General features: G+C 43.6%; 1 protein-coding gene across 2 annotated transcripts in view; it reads left to right on the top strand.

Moving 5' to 3' along the window:
* The window catches only part of NR4A1 (nuclear receptor subfamily 4 group A member 1), a 46,674-nt gene that overhangs the window by 7,835 nt on the left and 12,993 nt on the right, over positions 1 to 25,846 (top strand). Inside the window, exon 1 of one of the 2 annotated variants that reach the window (XM_060764056.2) lies at positions 16,449 to 16,703. The exons of the other annotated variant lie outside the window; for it this stretch is intronic. The gene's annotated coding sequence lies outside the window, so the exon portion shown is untranslated. Of the gene's footprint in view, positions 1 to 16,448; positions 16,704 to 25,846 lie in introns of those variants that run through there. 2 annotated transcript variants of the gene reach the window in all.

Genomic DNA, 25,846 nt, shown 5'->3' with positions numbered 1-25,846 from the left:
TATGCTAGATGAGGTTGCTGGAACTTACAATCCAATACTTTTGGAGGGCTGTCTGAGGGTGAATTTTTAAAACAAATATGTATTTCTTGGAAAGATGGAATCATTGTTTAATCCTATGGAGCGGAGAGTTGGATGGCCTCACCAGGGTCAGTCCTCAGAGTGACAGGTCCGTACACCTTGTTCTGCACCTGTTTATCTTTGCCAAGAAAGATGTTTTACTATGAGGTTGGTTCTCTGCCAATCAAAATGGTTGTGGCAGGACTCCCAGATACATGTGCTGAAGGTGTACATTGCCCTGGGGGTGGGAGTGTGGAGAGAAAAACACTTAACAATAAGAGGTCATTTTAGGTCAGCGTGATGTATAGCAGGTAGCCTCTTTCAGTAGTTTCTTTTCTTATTTTTTCCCCTCTACAATATTAAGGGGGGAGGGTCTTGCTCCACTCCATACTCTCCAGGAAAAAAAAACTAGCCTGCTAGCTTCCATGCACAGCGAAGGAAGCCCTCCACCCAAGATTCACCATAATATTGTGGATATATTGGGGGAGGAGGGTTATTGTGTCAGAAGTGATTAAAAATATACTGCAAGTCACTTCTGGTGTGAGAGAATTGGCCATCTACAAGGACATTGCCCAGGGGATTGCCGGATGTGTTCCCATCTTGTGGGAGGCTTCTCTGATGTCCCCGCATGGGAAGCTGGGACTGACAGACAGGAGCTCACCCCATCTCACAGATTCAAACTGTCAACATTCAGGTTAGCAGTTCAGCCGGCACAAGGGTTCAATCCATTGCACCACCGCGGCTCCTTGGAGATATTGGTAATGAGCAGAAAACCTGAGAAAGTTCAGAACTAAATTTATGAGATTACCGTACTGGGAGCAAACCATTAAAAAAACAAAACACAAGCACTGTCATCCTCTGATACAACAGTACCATGCGCATCCTAGAAACCAGCTGCAGAATTTTGTTCCATCTTTCTTTTAAGGACCTTGGTTTATTTCATGACCTGAATGATCTTATTCTAACTTTGAATAAATTAGGAAAATATTGTCTAGTTCCTTCATAACTGTCCTTCTAAATCTAGTCTTCTAATTCTTGACTGCAGTCCCCATTCTAATTGATGACTGAGCCAAGATATGGAAATTCTTGAATGATTTCAATGTATTAATCATCTACTTTAAAATTATGTAACACATCAGTAGTTATTTTGAGAGTTTTTTATGTTCTGCTGTAAACCTTCCTTTGACTTTCTTCAGTAATTACTCCAAGCCTTTGCTATTTTGTGCTAGTAGTATGATATCGTCTGCATATCTTAAATTGTTGATTATCCTTCCTTCAATTTTCATGCTTCCATTCTCCAAGTCTCTAATCTTGCTTTATGTTTGATATTTTTGGCCTATGGTTAAACAGAAAAAGTGATAAGAGGCTGCCTTGCCTGACCTCTTGTCAATTGGAAACCATTCTGTTTATCTATATTCTGTCCTAACAACAGTAGCCTCTTATCCTGACTACAGGCTGTGCGTCAGGACAATCAAATGTTGCGGCACACCCATTTCTTTAAGAGCGATCCATTGTTTTTTCATGATCTACACAATCAAAAGCTTTGTTGTAACCTATAAAGCACAGGCTGGTTTTCTTTCCAAACTCATCAGCCAGGATGTTCAGTGCCTGAGGAATTCTGATAACTGTTACACAAAAAAGGAACGTATTGTCGAAGGCTTTCATGGCAAGAATCACTGGGTTGTTGTAGGTTTTTCGGGCCGTATGGCCATGTTCTAGAAGCATTCTCTCCTGACGTTTCGCTTGCGTCTGTGGCAGGCGTCCTCAGAGGTTGTGAGATCACAATATCTGAGGATGCCTGCCATAGATGCAGGCAAAACGTCAGGAGAGAATGCTTCTAGAATATGGCCATATGGTCCGAAATACCTACAACAACTCAGCTTTTCTAAGCTCTGGTTTTGTAGTCCTGGGTTTGGATATAAATCATGAATCTTGACTCCCACTTGATCTTTTGGAATCCAAACAGATTGGAAAGCCTCTCTTGGTTCTGAACTTGTTTAATGTCTTTGAGAGAATGAGGCGCCAGCTCTCCTGGGAATAACTACTTGGCTCCTTGGAAGTTTCCGTACTATCTAGAGCATATCAATAAACCAGAATCATGGCCAGGAACTCCAAGCCCCCTTGGCACATTCCTGTCCAGAACACACAGCAGTTGGTTCGGAGGATTTTGTACTTTTTGTTAATCTGCTTTGCACCTGGGCTGGGCACACAGTTGTCTGCTTCTCAGCTGTTCACTTGGGTTCCTGAAGATCCAAGCTCAACACGAGAGCAGACTATGTGTCTAGACAAGATTCCTGTAAAGTGTGAGGCAGTCAACAGGGGAGCCTATAGACCGATCTGATATGGGAAAAGCCAAATTGCAGGGCCCAGATTCCACCTAGGGCACGTGGGTCAAACTCAAGGCCTGTGGGCCGAATCTGGCCTGCCATGTCATTTTATGTGGTCCCTCAAATGCTGAGCATAACCTCTGTATTCTTCCTAATGAGACATTATGACTATAGCTCATGGGAGTTGTGATACTGTCTGGAAAGCTGCATTTTGTTCTGTTTGGTCAGGATAGTGGGGTTTGCAATTAGATACAAAGCTTAGAGATATAATGTCTGCATTTAAAATGTCCTTAAACTTTCCCCAACCTCAGAACCACAAATGCTGTAGGCCTGCCATTCTCATTATCCCCCGTCTGCATGGCTGATATAAGTAAAACTGATAGGAGTTGTTGTTCAGTAACATCTGGGAGCCCAAACTGGGTAAAATCTGAAGAGCACTGTCCACTGTGTTAAAGAATTACGGATTCAACAGCCCTTTGAAGGCTAATGTGGCCCTTGATGAAAGTGAGTTCAACGCCCCTGATCTAGGACAACGGTAGGCAATGTCTACCAGTGTTCTCAACCTACAAGTCCCACCAGCCCTATAGTTAGTCTTGCAATGGACAAAAATGATGGGAGTTAACATCAGGGTCCCATTTTGCCCAAATGGCCAAAAGCAACTTCTCTGTGTTAGTGTTTAGGAACTACAGCCCTGAAGCTGTTTCATTGTGGAGGGATATAGGCTGAGAGGAGAAACAAACATGTGTTTGGCAACCCCAGGACTCATACCATTTCAAGTGTATCTCCTCTTGGCACTTGAGAACCAATGCAGAATTTTTTCTGAATCTATGATGAAGGATTGATGGCATAAAATTGTGCATGGCAAGAAGCAAAGCTTTGGAAGCTTACTACTTTGAACTGCAATACCCAGTACCCCTAACTAGCATGACTTGAGCTGGCTGGGGGCTTTGAAAGTTATAGTCAAAATAGCAACTTATCTTAAGTCTGGTATGGGCTCAAATGTTCACGCACAGCTTATTAGTTCTTGCAGTACAACGGTGGCTGGGATTAATTTTTACAGGATGGCATTGCATGTTGTGTAGTTATCCATGGGATAAAGTTGCCTTCCAAATTAGAATATTCAGTTCTGTTAAAACATTTGAATTAGCTGTTTTAATTAACCAAAACCCTGACTTTTAAAAAAGAAGACACACATTCTAAACTTTCCTAAATGTTAATGATGATAAAAAGTAAAGGTTGTCCCCCAACATTAAGACCAGTCGTGTCTGACTCTGGGGGGTGGTGCTCATCTCCATTTCTAAGCCAAAGAGCCAGCATTGTCCGTAGACACCTCCAAGGTCATGTGGCATGACTGCATGGAGTGCCATTACCTTCCTGTCGAAGCAATACCTATTGATCTACTCACATTTGCTTGTTTTCGAACTGCTAGGTTGGCAGAAGCTGGGACTGACAGTGGAAGCCCATGCTGCTCTCCAGATTTGAACCTTCAACCTTTCGGTCAACAAGCTCAGTGGTTTAACCCACTGCACCATGGGGGGCTCCTATTAATGATGATACATAGGACAATATGTCCCATCCATTATATGGTATCTTGAGCAAGGCATTGGGAGTCAATCCAACAGAATGTTGAATGAAAGATACACACATACATGCAAAGTGATGGCTGGTGGAGAGAGATGGGGAAAAGACAGAATCAAAGAGTTGGAAGGGACCACAAGAGCCATCCAGTCCAAACTCCTGCCATGCTGGTACAGAAATGCCTTTAGTAACACAATCCACAAAACATCAATACCTTTACTGAGAAGCTCCAAAGCATTTCAGTAACGGAGGCTAGCTTATTGGCTTCAAACATGGTGCTTAAGTCAAGAACATTCTGAAACCAAAAGATGTCTAGGAACACCCTGATTACCAGGCTTACAACCCATTTTTTTCCTGAAGAACCAGACTGTGCCGGAACAGAATGCAAAGCTGAGTTACTTTCTACAGGGCAATTCAATGTGATTGGCAGTACATGCTGTTGCTGCGGATTTTAACAATTGGTTCATCCCAGCAATGTTTAGGGTTTGCTCCACTCAGCTGACTAGTAAAAGGAATGGTCTTTGTAATTTAATAGAACTACAACAAAAAGGCCTGATTTCCAGCCATAAATGTAATGACTCCATCACAAGCACAGTTGGTGGGAACAAAAGAGGGGACCTTCTCGGTGGTGGCCTCCCAGCTCTGGAACTCTTTCCCTAGGGAGATTAGCTTAGCCCTCACCTTGTCCACCTTCCAGAAAGACTTGGATGTCCCAATGCGCCTTTGAATAATGTTTTAGCTCCTGATTCAGTCTGTCTAGCCCTAATTTTCAGGTTGAATCTCCAGCTCCAGCCTTAAAGTTGTGTTTGCACAAGCCCTTGTCCTGCCCTATTAATCTCAAATCTGCACATGCCCACTTCTCTCGACTACTCGTTTCGATGTTTGGTTCATGTTTTATGATGTCTTACATTTTATTGGTTTTATTTAATATATTTTATTATTATTTGTTTGTAATTACTTTGCATCCTTTGTTTATATTGAGCTTGGTCCCCATGTAAGCCACCCTGAGTCCCTTTGGGGTGATGGAGGCTTCCCTAAGTGTGAAGGCCAAAGAGCACAATATGGGCCTTTTTAATGGTCGTAACATTTGAAGTTGTTGCTGCTGTATCGTGAGCTTTTGATGATACACAGTTCCCATTTTGCAGTCACACTTTGACCAAGAGTGGAACCCAGTGTGCTGGGGTGTTATGTGTACCTAACACCTTTCTCCTTGTGACAACTTTTAGTGATTACTTTGAGGATAAGGGAGGAAATGTGGCTCATGAAAGGCAGGGAGATCTGACTAGGTTCCCCCCTCTCCTCCGCCCAGTCTTCCCCCGGGGTGGCAAGCCACATTTCCATGACTGGAGGAAGGGGGAGATCTTGCCTCATCCTTAGACATCAGTAAATCTGCAAGCCTCAAACCACTACTTACTCTGAGGCACCCTTATTCAGTTCAGTGGAACTTTCCATTGAAGCCATGAGAGGATTAGACTGCTGTATATACACTCCTTTGAATATATTTCTCTTTACCTAGGTCTACCACATACTTGATTTATTTTTGCCTTTTATGGTGCTACTCTCCTTTTTCATCTGGAATTGCCCTCGAATTTATTTGCATAACCAATTTCTGCAAACTATTTCTTAGAACCATTCTCCAGCTGTTCTTTCTCCAAGGAGCATATACTGACTGTACAAGAGGCTTGCCTAATTTGATACAAGGACAAATGTAAGACACTACATTTAGGCAGAAAAAAATTAATGCAAAACACAGAATGGGTGATGCCTGACTTGACAACAGTCTATGTGAAAATGATATTGGAGTCTTCATGGACATGAGACAACAGTGTGATGCAGCAGCTAAAAAAGCCAGTGGGATATTGGACTGCTTCCAAAGAAGTATAGTGTCTAGATCGAGGGAAGTCATGGTGCCTCTCTATTCTGCTTTGGTTAGACCTCACCTGGAATACTGTGTCCAATCCTGAGCACCACCGTTTAAAAGAAATATTGACAAGCTGGAAGGTATCCAGAAGAGGGCAACTAAAATGGTCAAAGGTCTGGAGACCATGCCTTATGAGGAGTGTCTTTAAAAGCTGGGAATATTTAGCCTGCCGAAGAGAAGGTTGAGAGGAGACATGATAGCCATGTATAAATATGTGAAAGGATGTCATGAGGAAGAGGGAGCAGGTTTGTTTTCTGCTGCCCTAGAGACTAGGGCTCAGAGCAATTAGTCCTTAAAGGAAATGAGATACCACCTGAACATTAGAACTTCTTGACTGATGAGAGTTGTTCAACAGTGGAATTCTCTGTTTTGGAGTCTGGTGGAAGCTCCTTCCATGGAGGCCGGATGGCCATCTGTCAGGGGTGCTTTGATTGTGATTTTCCTGCATGGCAGGGGGTTATACTGGATGGTCCGTGTGGTCTCTTCCAACTCTATGATCCTATGATTCAACGATCCTTCAAAACCTATGAAATTGCTCAAGAGTTCTCAGTGAGCCTTCGTGGGCTGGCTCCAAATCCTACCTTGTTTTTATTAGTAGACAACTCTTAACTCTTGGGAGTTATTAGTAGACAACTCTTAACTCTTGGGAGTTACGCAGGATTATTTCTGGTTAGTACTTACATGGGAGCCCACCAACAAATACCAGGTACTCTGGGCTATATTTCTGAAGAAGGAACTGGCAAAACCACTTTTGAGGATTCCTTGCCTAACAAGACTCTGTGAAACTCATGAGGTCACCATAAGTCAACAGGTGATACATATTTTAAAGGAATCTTTTCCAAACTCCATTCATTACCCTGCACAAATTTTTATCATATCTCAATATTGTAATGATAGGGCAATGGAGCCGAGACCATCTGTGTCAAGGAGGGGTAATTGGTCTGATAACCTTCAGATGTTCAAGTAATACTAGGATTCTGCAACTTCACTGACAACCTGAGGCCATGCTGAAGAGGGGCTGAAAAGGCCATAGTGGAGCTCAAAAGGGCAAGCCACTCTAAACATGCCAATATCATAGTTGTTGGATGAACCAGCAGGAAGAACCTGGCATCTCCAGGGAGGACTCCTGGTGAGACCCTGGAGATCTTTTGCTGAGATAGACCAGTGACCTGATTCAGCATAGAACAACTTCCTACATTATTTTTAACTAAAGGATAGCCCACAGTCCCCTTTAGAAGCAGGCTGTTCCTTTAGTATTCCTGGACAGCCTACGCATATGCAACCATTATCCTTCAGTGATCTATTTACCAACCTAACTTGGAAGGGAAGGAGGAAAAATCCAGGACATCCTTAGTTCCATTCCACATTCCTTACATTTTAGGGTTTGCCCTAAAAAGCCAATGTTTTGAAACTGCTGGAAAGAACCAAGGGCCGATTCCCCTTCGCAGCTGCTATGCTGGGACTCCCGCCAGGCGCTAAAGCTCCAACATGCAATAAAAACCCAGTCTTGTTACGCAGGCGGCTTTACAAACGTGAGGCCTTTAAGCAAACCCAGAGGCTGCCCAAGCTAAAAATATTTTTAACAATAGGAAAATACATCAATCTTTCCAGCTGCTAAGTTTTCAGTGTCTTTTCTGCCTGGCCTACAAAATTCCACTTGGAGGCTACAGGCTTGATGTCTCACTACACTGGAGAACTTGGGGTACTGCGTGTTAGACAGATTAAAAACGGCTAATGTATGTGTTCAGATCCATTTAGATTGAGCTTGTCCCTTTCCTTTTGCCTTTTGGAAGGAAAGCAGCAGTCTTTCTATGCATTACCCCCTGTCAATCATTATATTATGAGTCGCCCTTGGGCTGAGAATTGCGGTATATAAGCGCAGTAAATAAAATAAATAAATATGTGTGTGTGTCCCCTGGAATCTTTCAGAGGGTGAGAAACAACATCTAGGGGGAAAGGGGCATATTTCTTCCCCACGTCACTTTTTCGCAGACAGAACACAACACTTTTTCAGAGACAGGTGCCTATTACTGTTATCTGTTAGTGGTATTCCTGCTGAACTGGACCAAAGTCCATCTAATTTAAGAAAGAGAAAAGTGTTGCCTTCCAAACATAGGATTTCTGTTCTTGTCCGCACTCACCCTTAGGTATGCTAATTATACTGAGCCGAGGGGTGTTTTAGGATAAAAATATTGGAAGGACCTCAGTTACCCGCCTATTTCCTTGTTGTTTTGGATTATTGCTTGAAAGTCATAATGTATATTCAGGTTCATATAACACAAAATAGTTAAGGGATTTAGAGTATGTGCCCTTGCTGTGTGAAGTCAATGGGCCAGCTAACCATTTATTTGCAACCCCATTAAAAGATGGCTGATCTTGGAGATATAAGTAGACAGCTCAGTGAAAATATCAACCTAGAATGGAGATACTGTAATAAAGGTAGAATGCGTTGGAGGATGTAAGAAATCAGTTAGTGTGTGTGTCAGCTGTAAAATAAGATGCACGAAGCTGATTGGTTGAGCTACACCTGAGCCTAGGTGAGCCTGGGACTTTTGGTTATTGTTACATTTTTCAGGCTTGAGCTATGCAGGTGCTTGCAGAGAAGCACAGAGAGACAGTTTGGAATGTGTTCTTGTTTCATGAGCTGCTGGAAGGAGTTTTTCCACATGGACAAAGAAAGACCATTTTAAATCTTTCAAAAAGGCCATTGTGTGAGTCAATGCAACTGATCACATAATTGTATATATGTTGTTCTGTATTACGAAGAGTAAAGTACTCTTCATAAAATACAAGGAAAGTGAAATCTGTGTGTCAGTTCATGCACTCTCAAACATACTAGCTGGATTTTTTTCATGTCAGGAGCAACTTAAGAAACTGCAAGTTACTTCTGGTATTAGAAAATTGGTCGTCTCCAAAGACGTTGCCCAGGGGATGCCCAAATGTTTGATGTTTTACAATCCTTGTGGGAGGCTTCTCTAATGTCCCCGCATGGGGATCTGGAGCTGACAGAGGGAGCTCAACTCACTCTCCTCAGATTCTTTATTGGTCATCTGGCAAGACAGTGTGTGGGCTAATCAAATGTGAACTACCGTACACATGGTTAATTTTACATTAAGCCACAGAATGCACATTGGGGAGTATAATAAAAGGAATAAGGAAGAACCACCCACTATCTTAGTGTTCTTTGGATAAAGTATGGTGTGTAATACTATTGTACTAGTCTGGTTATTGCACCTGAATAAAAAATATGATCAAGTTGGAAAAACAGACAGACAATGGCAACTCAAAAGATTAAGAGGCTAAAGTAGCGCTTCCCAAATTCTAGTCCTTCGTGTGTTTTGTGCTTCAACTCCCAGAAACCTCAGCTGTTTTGGTCAATGATCAGGGATTCTGGGACCTAAAGTTGAAAACACCTGGAAAACAAGAATTCAGGAAACATGGGGCTAAACTAACACCAAGCTGCAGAGAAACTTCGTGACAACCTTTCAAGCTCTTGGAGCTCTAAAGTCCCTTTATCCTACTTTTAGTACAGCACACTAGCTGAACTATATTTGAAATATCTGTATGTCTGTGGTTGTGTTACTTCTGGGATGTAATGAAGGTTTTGTAGTTGGATGTACTGCTGTTTGATATGTTATGTGTATTTTACGTGTTTAAATTATTGTACAGTGTCATGTTTTAATTGAATGAATGGTTTAAATGCTTTTTACATTTTTCCATATCGTTTTAGGTGTTCCGTTTTAGCTTATATTGTAAGCCATTTTGAGGTCTGTTTAAGAGAAAAGTGAGAAATCAAATAAATAAGATTGATGGTACATTGAGGAGACTTGTATAGTGTTGGATCTTGTGAAAGTTTGGCAGCCTGAAGTTCAAATTGAAAAGCAAATGCCCTACAACACAGAGATTTCTTTGGTTTGCCTTACCTGCTAGAGCAGGTATGGGCAGACTCTGGCCCTCAGCTGGTATGCTGTTAGGAATTGTGGGAGTTGGGAGTCCAAAACACTTGGAGGGTTAAATTTTGCCCATTCCTGTGCTAGAGGAATCCTTTTTGGCCTGTAGTTCACCAAGAAGGAGGTCAAGACACTTTCACTGGATTATAACACTGAGGCCCCTTCTGTACTGCCATATTATCCAGATTATCAAAGCAGGTAATCCACATTATTGGTTTTGAACTGGATTATATGAGTCTACACTGTCATATAATCCAGTTCAAAGCAGATAATCTGGATTTTATATGCCAGTGTAGAAGGACCTGAGTCTTCCAGGTACTTTGGAGTCAAATGCAAAGTCAAAAACTTCCATGGACTGACATCAACTGGTTGTGACAAGCCATCAGACTTATCTCCTGATGGTCTGTCATAGTATATTAGGCTAAAACTCTGTACCTTTAGCCCACAAGGGACATTTGTACAGTGAATGACTGAGGAACTTGATGTCATAAAACAGCTCCCAAAGGGCTTTGGCCACGTTGTCCATAAAAAAACTCTTGTCGTACCTTAAAAGACTGACGCATTTACAATGGCACAAGTTTTCATGACCTAGAAACCAGGTCACACAAGTCTTGTATAAGTTAAGCAAGAGGGGGAAAAGTGAATCTTAAAACATTACTGTGGCACAAGACAAGGAAAGTGAAATCTGTGTGTCAGCTCATGGACTCTCAAACATACTAGCTGGATTTTTTTTCATGTCAGGAGCAACTTAAGAAACTGCAAGTTGCTTCTAGTGTGAGAGAATTGGTCGTTTTCAAGGACATTGCCCATAGGACACTGGGAAATTTATGTTTTACCATCCTTGTGGGAGGCTTCTCTCATGTCCCCACATAGGGAGCTGGAGCTGACAGAGGGAGCTCAACCTGCTCTCCCCAGATTCGAACCCCTGACCTGTCGGTCATCAGTCAGTTTAACCCATTGTGCCACCGGGTGATTATACTTTTGTTATAACCTGCTTTGAGGAATTGTAAATCTTTAATAAACAGAAGAAGAGGCTTAAATGGTGTGACTGATGAGCTGCCTTTCCAGAAACAGTGGAAGATGGAAAAGGAGCATAAAGATATTTGTAGGAGAGGACCTGTGGTTGTTCAGGACTGTCCAATGGATAGCAAGGATTGCCAGAAATGCACTCACCAAATCAAGTGGCTAGAAGTCACTTTTGGTTTTGAAAAGTGGCGGAGAGGGGGCTATAAGCTCTTCAAAAGGTAAATAGCCTCTTGCGAAGACTTCTAGGAAAGAGAATTTACCCCTACATTTGCCCAGAAAAAAAGAGTCTGGGGACCTTGGTGGGGGCACATATGGCCTCTAGGGTCTGCTTTGTTAGAGGTGTATCTCTCAGAAGGGAGTCTCTGGGAAGCGAGGGAATACTTCTGAAAATGTATTTATGGATGAGCCCTGCAGGGAAAGCCACCCGGCCAGCGACAGGTGCAAAGAGGCACGTGCAGGAGCTGACCTAGTTCTTCTGGACTCCTTAGTCACCCTTGTCTCTAGTTTCCTTTGCTCCATGGAGGAAGCCCGGGGGGATTCCAGCAGGCCGTCACCCAAAACAGCCAGTCAGCCGGAGATGGCAAGGAAGGACACATGCTCTTCTTTGGGCTCTGCTGTCGTTGGGGTTCATCTTCATACTTTGTTTCAGTCACTCCCTGTATCTTTTAAAGACAGCAGCAGGTTAATTGTCCAAACAGCTTAGAAATAAAATAAAAAGAAAGCGTCTTTGATTGGAGAGCAAATGTTCAATTCAAAATTATAACTGCTTTACTCGTAGTAGCAAGAACCACACTGGAAGTGATATTTCTCCTCTGTGTAAGAGGTGAGGTTACTTGATATGAAAACTATGCATCACTTAAAGATCTAGGACCCATGTGCACTAGACAATTATAGCACTCTGATTCCACTTTAATTGTCATGGTAACGCCCTATGGAATTCTGGGATTGGTAGCTGAGGGAGGTGCTTTTAGGATCCTCAACCAGGGAGCTCCCAGGAAAGAGCCATGGCATACAAGTGGACTCAAAGTGTTATGTAGGCAAAAAAATCATTTCTTGCCTACACATATTGTGTTTTTCCAAATGCCCATGAACCAATCTATTAAATCAGCTAGAATGCATATGATTTGTAATAACAGATCAGGTTGCATATTCTTTTCATTTGTTGTTTCCATTGGCTTGCTGATTCTTCAATCTTTTGGATTGATACGATCTTGTGTTCACACACTCCACTCCTTTTACTTCATGGTATCAATCCGGAGAGCGAGGTGAGCTCCCACTGTTAGCTGCCAACCTAGCAGTTCAAAAACATGCAAATATGAGCAGATCAATAGGGGAAGGTAACGGCATTCCATACAGTCATGCTGGCCACATGACCTTGGAGGTATCTATGGACAACGCCAGCTCTTTGGCTTAGAAATGGGGATAAGCGCCACCCTCCAGAGTCAGACACAACTAGACTTAATGTCAAGGGTAAACCTTTACCCTTGCCTTTTATCAAAGGTGTACAACTAACAGGCAAAAGTTTGCAACGACAGTTGGTTTGTACTAAACTTTAATGTTCTGTTTCCTTCCCATCTCCATCCTTCTCCCCATGGGAACTGAAAATGTGAGTTTCCTAGCAGTGCCCTATTGGCATGCAGTGCCTGACCTGCTTGGCTCCAGTGGTCTGGCTCCACATGTGCCTTATTACTTCATGAGCCTGGGCCCTGGCTGGGGACCAGTGGACTGTGCTGCAGGAAAGCCAAAAACCTGGGAACCAGCCCAGTGTTGCTAAATGGGGCTAAGGCAGGGCAGTGACTGGCTGGCTAAAATTAACTCAGGAGGATTGCATCATTGGGTCCATTTAGCAGCAGGGCACACAGATAGAAAAACCTTATCTCTAAGCCAGAAAACTTCATAATATGCCAACTATAGTGTGTTGGGCAACATAGGAGTAGGATCAGGTGAAAATGAAACAAAAGCCCATCCTCATCATTCTGTGTATGTGTCTTATGACAACCCAATGGATAGTGGTGGTGTTATTGCTGCAGAACCCGATATATCTAAACAATGCCCCATTCAAGTACTAACCAGCCTTGATTCTGCTTCGCTTCCAAGATCAGAGAGAACCTGGTGCCTTGAGAGTATCTAGGTCAGGCATGAGCAAACTTGGGCCTTACAGGTGTTTTGGACTTCAATTCCCACAATTCCTAACAGTCTCAGGCGTAAGCTTAAATGGCTGAAGGGGGAAAAGGAAAGGGCCTGAGGCTGTGTTAGGAATAGTGGGAGTTGAAGTTCAAAATACCTGGAGGACCCAAGTTTGCTCATGCCTGATCTAGGCCCTACTCTCATGTACAGCCCTTGTGTGCCTTTAAGTTGTTTCTGGCTTACGGTGACCCTAAGATGACGATGATGATGATAATAATAATAATAATAATAATAATGCTTTATTTATATTCTGCCCTATCTCCCCGATGAATCTATCATGGGCCTCATTTGCAAGGTTTGTCAAAGGAGGGCTTCCTTTTGCTTCTGAGGCTGATCTGTAGTTTTCACAAGGTCTGAAGACTTCTCTGCTCAAGAACAATGGTGCTTCAGCAAACCACAACTCCCAGGATTCTATAATATTAATCCACGGTGGTTAAAGTAGAGCTAAACTGCATTCATTCTATACTGAGATTTCTGACTCAATCCTCCAGGCTGTTTTGGATACTTCAGATTCTAGATTTCTGTAGAAAAAGGAAAAGCACAAAGCTATGTGGACAGGCAAGATATTGATGTCCTGAAGGGTTTTGTGTGTGTGTGTGTGATCAATCGGCAAACTTTGGCTCTGTGGCAGGGATGTCCCTTTTCAAGTGATTATGCATGTAACAGTCTGTTCCTGGGTTGAAAGTGGTATTTCCTGTTTAATTGTGTGGTACATACTTTGAAACATCTATGGCAGACACCCTCAGAGGTTTTGAGATCTCCCCTTCTATACGATTATTATTATTATTATTATTATTATTATTATTATTATTATTATTATTTAATAATAATAATAATAATAATAATAATAATAATAATAATAGCCAGCATAGTGATCTTATTTGGTGGGTACTAATCTTGTTGTGTAATAATAATAATAATAATAATAGCGGTGAGTTTTCCGGGCTGACGTTTCACCTGCATCTATGACAGGCATCCTCAGAGGTTGTGAGGTTTGTTGGAAACTAGGAAAATTGAGTTTATATATCTGTGGAATGATGTCCAGGGTGGGAGAAAGAACTCTTGTCTGCTTGAGGCAAGTGTGAATGTTGCAATTGATTACCTTGATTAGCATTTAATGGCATTCAAAGTGTGACTGGTTGCTGCCTGGGGGAATCCTTTGTTGGGAGGTGTTAGTTGGCTCTGATTGGATTCTTGTCTGGAATTCCCCTGCTTTTTGAGTGTTGCTCTTTACTTACTCTCCTGATTTTAGAGTTTTTTAAATACTGGTAGCCAGATTTTGTTCATTTTCATGGTTTCCTCCTTTCTGTTGAAATTGTCCACATGCTTGTGGATTTCACTGGCTTCTCTGTATAGTCCAACATGGTGGTTGTTAGAGTGGTCCAGCATTTCTGTGTTCTCAAATAATATGCTGTGTCCAGGCTGGTTCGGGTTTAGGTGCTCTGCTATGGCTGCGTTCTCTGGTTGTATTAGTCCGGTTGTATTAAGGAGCCCCCATTGGCACAGTGGGTTAAACCGCTGAGCCAGGCATATAGCCGGGGGGGGGGGGGGGCTTGAGGGGCTTCAGCCCCCCCCCCCCGAAATTCTCATGGTGGTTTTCGAAAAGGCCTTACTGGTGCATTATTTCAACTGTTATGTTTATTCATATCATGATCTGATCACCATACTCAATATATCCCATATGCATGGGGGTTTTGGGGTAACGATACAAAAGGTTTGCTAGGGTAGACCCTCTTTCACTCAGACTCAGCCCCTCCCCGAAACAAACTCCCCCCCCCCCCCCCGAATCAAAATCCTGGCTACGGGCCTATGCTGAGCTGTTCAGCTTGTTGACCGAAAGGTCGCAAGTTTGAATCCAGGGAGCAATGTGAGCTTCTGCTGTCAGCCCCAGCTTCTGCCAACCTAGCAGTTCCACTGTCCGCACTAGCTTCTGCCAACCAAGCAGTTTGAAAACATGCAAATGTGAGGAGATCAATAGGTACCACTCTGGCGGGAAGGTAAGGGCACTCCATGCAGTCATGCCGACCACATGATCTTGGAGGTGTCTATGGACAACGCCGGCTCTTCAGCTCAGAAATGGAAATGAGCACCACACCCCAGAGTTGGACACCACTAGACTTAATATCAAGGGAAAAACTTTACCTTTCTTTTTACTTATTAATCTGCAGTGCCTTTGATGTTGGACTGGATGGTCCATGAGGTCTCTTCCATCTCTATGATTCTGTGTTCCCCGTTTGGCTCAGCCTCTGCTTAGGAACCTCCAAAGGAGGTGGCATTACCACCCTCTGAGGCTACAGATCTCCTTGCAGGGCGGTTCTTACGGTCGGGAAGCTCCTTTCCTTGCCGCTTGACTCCATTGCTCGGTGTCAAGGCGGGCGGAGCGAGGCAGGTCTCCCCCCCCCCTCTTCGGCTTCCGTGGGAAAGGGCACCGGGTCACGGGCGATGCCGTCTTTCCCAACCCTCCTGCCCTTCCTCTCTGCAGGTTGAGCGGAAGGAAGAAGGGGCGGGGCTAGGACGGGGTGGGCGGGGCCTGGGCTGCATCGCCACCGAGCCTCGCGGGTGGGAAGCGACCACCGGAAAAAAGAGGGGGTTCCAGAGCGCTGTTTCCAGTCTGCGTCTTCGTTGGGTTGTTGTGAGTTTCCCGGGCTGTGGGGCCATGCTCTAGAAGCATTCTCTCCTGACGTTTCGCCTGCATCTATGGCAAGATTGTGAGGATGCGTGCCATAGATGCAGGCGAAACGTCAGGAGAGAATGCTTAAAGAACATGGCCCTACAGCCTGAAAAACCTACAACCACCCAGTGATTCCGGCCATGAAAACGTCAATACACCTCAATGCTATGGAATCCTGGGAGGGGTCGCTTCACAACATCATTCGCCTGTTTTGCAAAAAAGGTTTCGCCAAACTACAGCTCCCAGCTTTTTATAGCATCGAGGCATGGCAATTACTTTGGGGGGGGGGGGGATTCCAAGATCCCCCTCCCATGCCTCCCTCTCCTTGGATGCTCCCCCTTCTGCTCCTTCCTCTGACCCTCTAATATGGATATATATCTTCCTTTATTTCCCCCTGCCTCCTTCCCTCCGCGCGCGCACGCTTAGGAAAAAGAGGGAGCGGTGGGGCTCGCGGCAGCAGCAGCATCAGGGGCGCTATTTTTAGCCGGGGGCCCGCGGGTTCTATTTTTAGATCAAACAATGGCGCGGCGTGCGTCAATGGAACCCCGCGTGCGTCACCCGCGCAGACATTCCGACCCCTCCCCCTTCGCTCCGCGGGCGCCGGAACAGGCCGCCCCTTTTCGCCTTAAATGGCGAAGGCTGCAGCCGGGCGCGTGCGTCAGAGGATAACCCCCCCGCTCGCGCCTCCCTCCCTCTCGCGCGCGCGCCGCCCCTTCTCCGCGTGCGTCACAGAGAGCTTAAGAGAATCTCCCGGCCGCGGGCTTGGGGCGCCCCATTGGCTCAGGCAGCAGCAGAAGCAGCAGCAGCAGCACCAACGAGAGAGAGAGGAACAGCAGCCCAGCAGCAGCACCGCTCCAGACTCCTGTATATATATGCATCTATATATATATGATCTTTAGTACATAAGACAAGCACTCCCAATCCTATCCGGAGGGAGAAAAGTGGAAGGAAGGAGCCGCAGCACCGCTCTCTTTGCTTTACCTCGGGTATGTGGAGTTTTGTTAAGCTATATTCCCTTTCTCTCCCTGAAGGCAGGGAGGAGAATTCTCATGCTTGTTGTTGTTGTTGTTGTTGATGACTTTAGTTTGCGGGTTTTGTTTATGGACGGAATGGTTTTGCAGGCTGGAAAGTTTCTCTGCACCTTAAGGATGTCAAGGCAATACACAACCAAGGATGCCTGGCTGTGTATTTTCTCCTACATGACCAGTATTTTCTTATACATAACTTGTGGAGATAGGGTGAGATATAAATAAATTATCATTATTATTAGTATTATTGGATTGCTGTACGTTTTTAGGTATGACCATGTTCCAGAAGCATTCTCTCCTGACGTTTTGCCTGCATCTATGGCAGGCATCCTCAAAGGTTGCCTGCCATAGACCTCACAACCTATGAGGATCCCTGCCATAGATGCAGGTGAAACGTCAGGAGAGATTGCTCCTGGAACATGGCCATACATCCTGAAAAATTTACAGCAACCCAGTGATTATGGTCATGTAATTTTTCAACACGTTGTTATTTTCCGGACATGGAAGAGATCTGAACATCCCCTTGGTACCCTCTTAGGGGAGTGCATTGAAAACTTTTCCCCTTCTTTTGTGTATAATTTTTATATACCTCAATGTGTATCTACACATGGCTAAACAGCATGGAATAGTGGGATTTGTAGTTTTACAAAGTTTTATGCCTTCTCTGCCAACTCCCAGGCTTCCATAGCATTGAGCCAGGGCAGCCAAAGTGGTGTCAAACTGTGTGCGTCGTAAAGGTAAAGCAGCGGAGTTTTGCTCAGCTTTATTTAAATTGCAGCCACTATTTGCTTCCAAGGAGGTGTGTCTGGGTTTGCAGGTTGAAGAAAATCCTTTTCCAAGAGTGGATGGGGTTTCAAATGGGATGCAATGCCAGAAAACTCTATCCCACCAACCTGCCGAGTGCCTTGGACTGGATGGCCCTTGCGTCCTCTTCCAGTTCTGTGATTATTATTTCTGAGGACCGAGGAAATGTGTGTTTGGTGCTGGGATTTTCCTTCCTTATGCACTTTGAAGACCTCAAAGTGCTTTGGCAGGAGAGGATCCGACAAGGGTGCACTTGTTTCCAAGGGGCCAGCTTTCCTCGCCTGCATTTGCATTTTCAAGGGTGAAGCTGTTGTAACCTGAGCTGGTGGGAGTTTTGGCAGATGTGGACAACGTGACGTCCAAGTGGCAGGGTTTGGGCTCTTTTCTTTTATAATTAGCAACCTTGATTGTGACAGGAAAAAAGGTTTGGCAGTTTGGGATCAAAACTAATAGGGGGAGTGTTGAGAATTACAGCAATGCAATGAAATACCATACGTCTTATAACTGCAAATCTTCCTTGTACCCATGTTTTGGGATGGGAAAGGGATGGGAAGATGTGGAGATAAACATTTAAGCAATCTATCCCAGCCTCTTGAGTTGTTCGCAGCTCTCATGTTACGCAGAAGTTTGCTTCATCAGGCTGAATCTGCCCTGCCTGGTAAAGCCTTCTGCCTAACCTGCAAGCTTGCAAGCTTCTGCACAAAGTGAGGGAGCGTCAGGTTGGCTTGCTTGTTCTGAAGAGAACTGGATCGCACAGTGCAAAACTCTCTCCTTGCTAAATGTCAGCAAAGAGACTTGATTCTCACAGAGAAGTGAACAGGTACTTTCTGAGACCCCCATCTATTTATTTATGTATTATTTACAGTATTTATATACCGCCTTTCTCACCCCTGGGAGGACTCAAAGCGGTTTACACATAAATAATGGCAAAATTCAATGCCTTACATTAGGCACTGATACGATGCCAGTACAAACAATTACAATAGTAAAACCACAATTAAACATAAATCATAATTAAAGCAATACATCAACAAGCATTAAAACAATAAAACAGTCTCGTCAGTCAAATCGCCATTCCAGTCAGTGTCCCTCTAAAATGCTAGATACATCTACTGTCAGAAGAACCATGATTTTAATTTTTTTTTCTAAAAGCCAGGAGGAAGGGGGCGGATCTTACCTCATTTGGGAGTGTGCTCCATAGGCTGGGTCATTTATTGCAGTTCGAAGCTAGCTCCAAACTCTGCTGGCCAGACAACAAACTCCTGCAAAAGTACACGAAAGCAAACCCTTAATGCACATTAGTGCTCTGTGATTTATTTGTGCATTTTCCATCCGGGCCTCAAACTGATTCCAGAATTTCCTGTGTAATCCTCTGCACAGTATAAGGTAAAGGTTTCCCCTGACATTAAGTCTAGTCGTGTCCAACTCTGGGGGGTAATGCTCATCCCCATTTCTAAACCAAAGAGCCGGCATTGTCCATAGACACCTCCAAGGTTGTGTGGCCCGCATGACTGCATGGATTGCCATTTCCTTCCCACCAGAACAGTACCTATTGATCTACTCACATTTGCATGTTTTTGAACTGCTAGGTTGGCAGAAGCTGGGGCTGACAGTGGGAACTCACCCCACTCCCTGGATTTGAACCAGTCAAGCAGCTCAGCAGTTTAACCCACTGCACCACCAGTGGGCCCCTGCACAGTATAACCACTTTCTTAATAACTGCATCAAATGGTCAGTGTAGATAGGATCTTAGACTACCAATCCTAGAATTCCCTAGCCATTTGGAGAATTTTAAGAAGCTGTAAAATCCAAAGAGCAACTTTTCTACATTCTGTTTTCCCACTGCTTTGAATAATGTTTGCTGCAATGGATTGTGTCCGGCCCTTTATCATACTTCGAATAGACTCACTGAAACCAATAAGATTTAAGCTGGCCAATAGTCTCAAACCAGTGTGCCCCAGCCTATGGATTCAAGATCCAAGCCTACTGATTCTGTTTCCCAATGGTGAATCAGCTACTTCATTCTTTGAAGAGAAAGGTGGGTCGGATGGTATAGGGAGAACCTGAAATGATCTTTTTATAACTCTCTGAGGTCTTCTCCTTCTACCACTTCAAAAGAGATGCTCTTCTCTTCTTCTTTTTTCTTTTCAAAAAAAGGGTTTTGATTTGCAAAGCAGCTTGGTACCAGCACAGGCAGCGGAGGGCATAAATCAAGACGGCCCCCCTCCTGGCCCCTTTCATGTGGCTTCATGGGGTTTGCCGTTCCTGGCATGTGCGGAGCAACAGGTGCAGCATCAAATTCAAGCACCTGGCAGCCCGCGTCCCCCCTCCCCACCCGCCCTTCACAGCTCCTCTTGTTTCTAAGTTCATGCACCAAGCTTCAAAGGCTGACCAAGTCGGCTTGCAGCGCTTGTATTTTCAGTTGTCCTCCTTTCAAATGGACCCACAGGCACTTCCTTGCCATTCAGTCTTGGACACATCAAAAATGTTAAAAGGGAGGCACAAAATGTTGAATCCTAAGGGTAGATAGGTTTTGTTGCACCAAGTAGGATCCAGCCTACCTAAGATTAAATCCACTGAAATAGTATTTCAGCAAGTCTCATTTATGTCTTCTTTGAGCGGATTCACCTCGGACTGTGATTGAAGATTCATTTTTTTGGAAGTAGCCTTAAAAATATAATTGACAACTGGGGTTAATAAAACACATCAAGTGCTCCCACTTCTGTCATTTTTCAGTGATATCTGTTGGCATACACTACACACATGCATATGTCAATCACTTCTGGGTGGCTGTATAACAGACATTTGAATCTCTGAACAACCCTTAATTAATACCTGTTCAGTAATTATGGCATTTCAAAAGAATGAATGGTGGGTTGCAGCTCATTGCAGGTGTGTCTATTCAAGGGGAGGCAATATTGAATGTAATGGGGCTTCTTCCTACAAAAGATTGTAACACTAATGTACTTTCATAGATGTATTTGACTATGTTGTGCCCTGTCTTGAGCCTAAAGGAGAGGCAGGTGAATAATAATAATAATAATAATAATAATAATAATAACTCAGCCGCTATGAAGACCTCAAAATCGAACTGCAAAGTCTCTGGCATAAACCAATACAGGTGGTCCCAGTGGTCATTGGCGCACTGGATGTCATGCCAAATGATCTCAGCCAGCATTTGGAAACAATAAACATTGACAAAATCACGATCTGTCAACTGCACATCATTCGAAAATACATCACACAGTCCTAGATGCTTGGGAAGTGTTCGATTTGTGATTTTTTGATACGAAATCCAGCATATAGATCTCGTTTGCTGTGACATACTGTGTTTTTGTGTCAGATAATAATAATAATAATAATAATAATAATAATAATAATAATAATAATATACACAACAAGATTAGTACACAACAAACAAGATCACTATGCTGGCTATTATTATATTATATATTATTAATAATAATAATGTATAGAAGGGGAGACCTCACAACCTCTGAGGATGCTGCCATAGATGCAGGTGAAACATCAGGAGAGAATGCTTCTGGAACATGGCAATACAGCCCGGAAAACTCACAGCAACCCAGTGATTCCAGCCATGAAAGCCTTCAACAATACATTATTATTATACATTATTATTATTATTATTATTATTATTATTATTATTATTATGCCTTTATTAAATCACTCCTAAATAGTCAATTTTAAGAGAGATAGCCAAGGTGAAAAGCAAGAAGGCTCATTGAACTGGAGTATGTCAGCTGCATCCAAACAAAATACCAGGTATCTTTCTGTTTAAATGCTCTTTAGGAGAAGCCAATCTTTTTGGCAGACAATCCTGGAAATTTCTGGCTCACTTTCAAAGTTAAGGCTCTCTCGTGGCCTTAATATACAAACTTTTCCCAATATACTGATTATCAATTGTGGAGACATTTATCCTCCTGTATTGGCAGTCCAGCAGGGGGAGCCCATGGGCAGTTTGCAATGTTTACAAGTAGCTGGAGATAAATTGAAAATTATATTGATAGACATCAGCTTTATTGATCCCCTAGCAGTGTTCCTCTGAGGCATTTGATTCTTCAGACATTTTTTTTAAGTATACCAGATTTGAATTTTTTGGTTTTCCTCAAGCCAACTATTTTTATGTTCTTCCAGGCAGAAATCTTTGGAACAATTTGTTATCCAGGTGGTGCTCCGGTAGGAAGCAAAGATGCGTATGCATTTAATGCCTGTGTTTCTCTCTCCCATTAAAACGTGTGAACATTCTCCAGCATTTTCATACCAGCTTCCATGAGCCACAGACAAAAAAGGAGTTGTAGCCCAAGGGCATATCCACTTTACACAAGGCCCTTCCACACAGCCATACAACCCAGAATATCAAGGCAGAAAATCCCACAATATCTGCTTTGAACTGGGTTATCTGAGTCCACATTGCCATATATTCCAGTTCAAAGCACATAATGTGGGATTTTATTCAGCTGGGTGGAAGGGGGCACAGTTATATCAGTCATACTACATTATTTGCTCTGGGATGTGTAGTTTTGTGAGGTATTTGGAATTCTTTTAACATGGAGCTGTAATTAATGTAATTCAAGGGGATGCAGTGGAAACTTCCAATTCCCTCCTCAGAATGAAGCCAAGGCACTTAAAGTGGTATCAATCTGCTATAATTCTGCTGTTTGGATGCACCCTGTGACAGCGGAAGAGCTAAAGGGTCTCCCATTTTAGTCCAAGGGTGAGCAAAGTGCAGACTTCCAGGCATTGTTGGACTTCAGGTCCCAGCAGGCCCTAACCAGCACATTGAAGAATTCTGGGAGATGTAGTCAAACAATCTTTGGAGGGTCACTACACTTTGCTCAACCTGTTTTTAACACCAAAAAAGTGGGATAGAAGGTTCATCCAAACAACCAAGCGGCCAAGCAAAGAGAAGCATGCAAGGAGGGACGCTGCCCTGCAAAATTACTGTACTTGTGTCATGGCTAAGGCTGCTTGCCTGCCACTAGGAGAGAAGCCATTTGTCTGTGAGAACAACAAGGATCTTAAGGGGCTGGCGGCCAAGGGGGGAGTTGCACCCGTTGTCATGGCAACCCTGCAGGGATGTCTGTTCTTGAGTGGCAGGTTGGAAAAATGGGGAAGGGGTTGGTAGACACTACTGCCCACCGGAGGAGAAAGATGCTCGTCCTGCAAGCCCTTTGCCGGAGGGCTAGCACTCCTGGCAGTGTGCCACAAGCCCCTGTGCATCAGATGGCTACTGACCTCAACCATGTCTGGTCCCTGAGGCTTTGTGGAAAGAAGGCATTGCTTCCCCCGGGGCAGAAATAGGTGGGTTTCTTATGCAGCGTTCAGACAGGTAGGTGGAATCCAGGGCAGCCAATGATATTGGGGCTTCAAAAACTACTTTATGGCAACGTTTGAAAATATGGGGTTGGGCAGGAGCAGGTTCACATCATGATCGGGTCAGACCCATTGAAATCAGTGGGACATTGTCCAGGTATTCAAACTGATTTGTCACTGGTTTCAGTGGGCCAGAAGAGGTGGGAATTTTTAACATGATACCACAGATACAGACACACAGAGAAAGTTATTTTGGGGAGATATATTGCTTTCTACCTCAGTTGCTGCTGCTTCTCCTTTTCCCCTTTTCTTTACTCTGGCCAAATTCATATTTTAAAATTTTTACTTTTTAGATCTAAGAAATAAACATACATAGTACCTTTTGCATAATTGTAACACTGAGCAACAAGTATTCCTTTTCCTGAAAGAGGAAGAAATGTTACTGTCTTGATTTGAGTATAATGCAGAAGTGTACTTCAGTTGAGGTATAGCTATTAAAAATGTGTGAAACAATGCGCCCTTACTATCTGCTTGGTAGGGTTTAGTATCTGCTTGGTAGGATATTGGTATCAGCAGGATCCCCGGTTGATACCAATATCCATCAGTGTGCAAGTCCTATGATATATAATGGCGTTGTAACTTGGTGTCCTTTATATAAAGTGGCAAAATCAAGATGTGCTTTTTTAATTAATTTTTCCCCCTAAGCCATGGATGGTCAAATCCATTAATATAGGGGACAAACTGCATTTACAAGAAGTCCCCAATCAGGTTCCAAACCAGGATAGGTTCTGTTGATTTGAATTTGTGTGTAAGTCAGAACAGTGTTAACTCCAGCCAATTTATTTGGGGGGTTAAAAGCTTTTGACAGTATAGGGAACGATTAACACCCTTGTGGTGTTTTACTGTCTGTGTCCCTGTTCAGAAAATTTCACTTCTTTCTATCCCTGTGATAATTGGATTTTGGAAAAAAAAATGGGTTGTTGTGGAAACAAGGATGGGTGAGAAAGCTTCAGCAGAGACACCCTTTCCCCATGAAAACACTTTCAGAAGTTTCCCTTCCTAGGAGTAGATTTCTCTTCCCTTCCTAGGAGTAGATTTCTCTCACTTCCTGTTGTCTCACCCTTGTTCTTAACTATGAGTTGTTTGTAAGTTGGATGTTTGTCACTTGGGGACTGCGTGTATCACTGTCTTATAGAATTATAAGGGGACATATTAGTGGTGTGCTGTCAGTGTTCCAAAGTATGGCTACCAAAGGGCAAGAAGACCTTGCTCGGCCTGCTCTTCTGCCTCAGAGTATTAGTTAGATGTGCAGAAATCAGTAGGTGGAACTGCCATGATGGCAAGGAGAGTGCCACAATTGACTGCTGATGTTTGCATATTGCACTTACAGGTTTCAGCACTGATCATTTGTTGCCAAGCTACTGGGTTGGGAATTATACAGCTTTCCACATATTGTTGGATTGCAACTCCTAGCATTCCTCACTATTGGTGAAAGTGGCTGCTAATAGTGCATTCTATTATTTTACTTCAGCTTAGAAATTGAGATGAGCACTACCCCCCAGAGTTGTACACGACTAGACTTAAGGGGAAACCTTTACCTTTACTTTAAGCTCAGTGGTGGTCCTCCAGATGATTTGGTCCTACAGCTCCCATCAGTTATATCCAACCTGATTGGTCCAAAGGATTTGGGGAAATTGTGGTCCAAAAACATCTAGTGCTTCACAGTTGCTTATGGGGATTCTGTTCTGAAGACAGGGAAGTACTAGAGGCAGCTGGGAAAACTTTTACCCTTCAGATAGCTTTGGACTTCAATTCCCAGAAGCCTCCAACCAGTATGGCTGATTGTAACATCTAGAGGACCAAAGATAGGGACTGCAGCAGAGAGACCTTCCCAACCATCTATAATCCCAATTCTTAAGGTGCAACTTCAGAGCATTGTGGAGAGTTTGTGTCCTTCTCTTTTGAATTTCCTAGATTTGTATTGCTCAGCAATGTTTTTATTTCTTTTCCTTCTCAACCAAAGGGTCAGATTCAATATGATGTTTTTCAGGCTTGGCACATGACAGTTTTTTTAAGCCAATGCAAGGGCCCCCAATCAAACTCAGGTCAGTATCAGTGGGCAACATGTTGAGTACTTTTACCTTTGCCAGTTCCTAAGCGAGATAAGAAGTCCCACATTGGTTATTTATTTTTGAGGAATGGACCCACCAAGGCTAGCAAGATGAGGAGCAGTGTCTGCCTTGGACCTGGGAGATTCACAGTGTTTGAGAGGCCATAGCAGCGGATCTTTCCTACTGAGTTGCAGTCTGCTCTCAAATCTGCCCTTGTACTCTTCCAACCTTGGAACAATTCCCAAGATTAGATCCCTAGGCAGTGTAATGGAACGACTAAGGTTTGCATTACCTCAGGAGACTGCTCCTCTCACATTTGCAGGCGTCAGACCTTCCTTTGGGAGCAGAGAGCCAATAAATGCTGTGAGCCCCAGAGATCATCTGCTGCTCCTTTTGCACACAGTCAATGACAACAGGCCTTAACCATTTGTTAGTTTAATTTGTATCCTGCCTTGCTTCTGGTTCACTCAAGTTGGTATCCATGGCTCTTCTTCTTCCTTCTTCATAACAACTGGTCCTTACCTCCGATTGCAGTATTTCCAGTCCTGATCTGGATGGGGTGGGTGAGCTGTCTTTTCAGTTCCTGGCATTAAACTGGAAAGCAGAGTCCTGTTTCTGCCCAGAAATGGGCCTTCATCGTGGGCCAGGGGTGCGACTGTGGAAAATCCCCTTGGAATTCAATATATCTCAGTGTTCCTTCATCCTTAAAGGCAAGCACATCCGTAGCCAACAGAACTTAACCTTTAAAGGTCTGCGATATAGATAACACGATCAACTTTCCATAAAGGTTACTACTTTCTTGGCTTTCATCTCGGTCAAAATCTCCAGTTATCAGAGTGTGCATTTTCATAT

This window comes from Anolis sagrei, chromosome 2, assembly GCF_037176765.1.
Source record: "Anolis sagrei isolate rAnoSag1 chromosome 2, rAnoSag1.mat, whole genome shotgun sequence".
Lineage (NCBI taxonomy): Eukaryota > Metazoa > Chordata > Lepidosauria > Squamata > Dactyloidae > Anolis > Anolis sagrei.
Note: the sequence above shows the minus strand (reverse complement) of the source record. Positions and strands in the feature narration are given on the sequence as shown.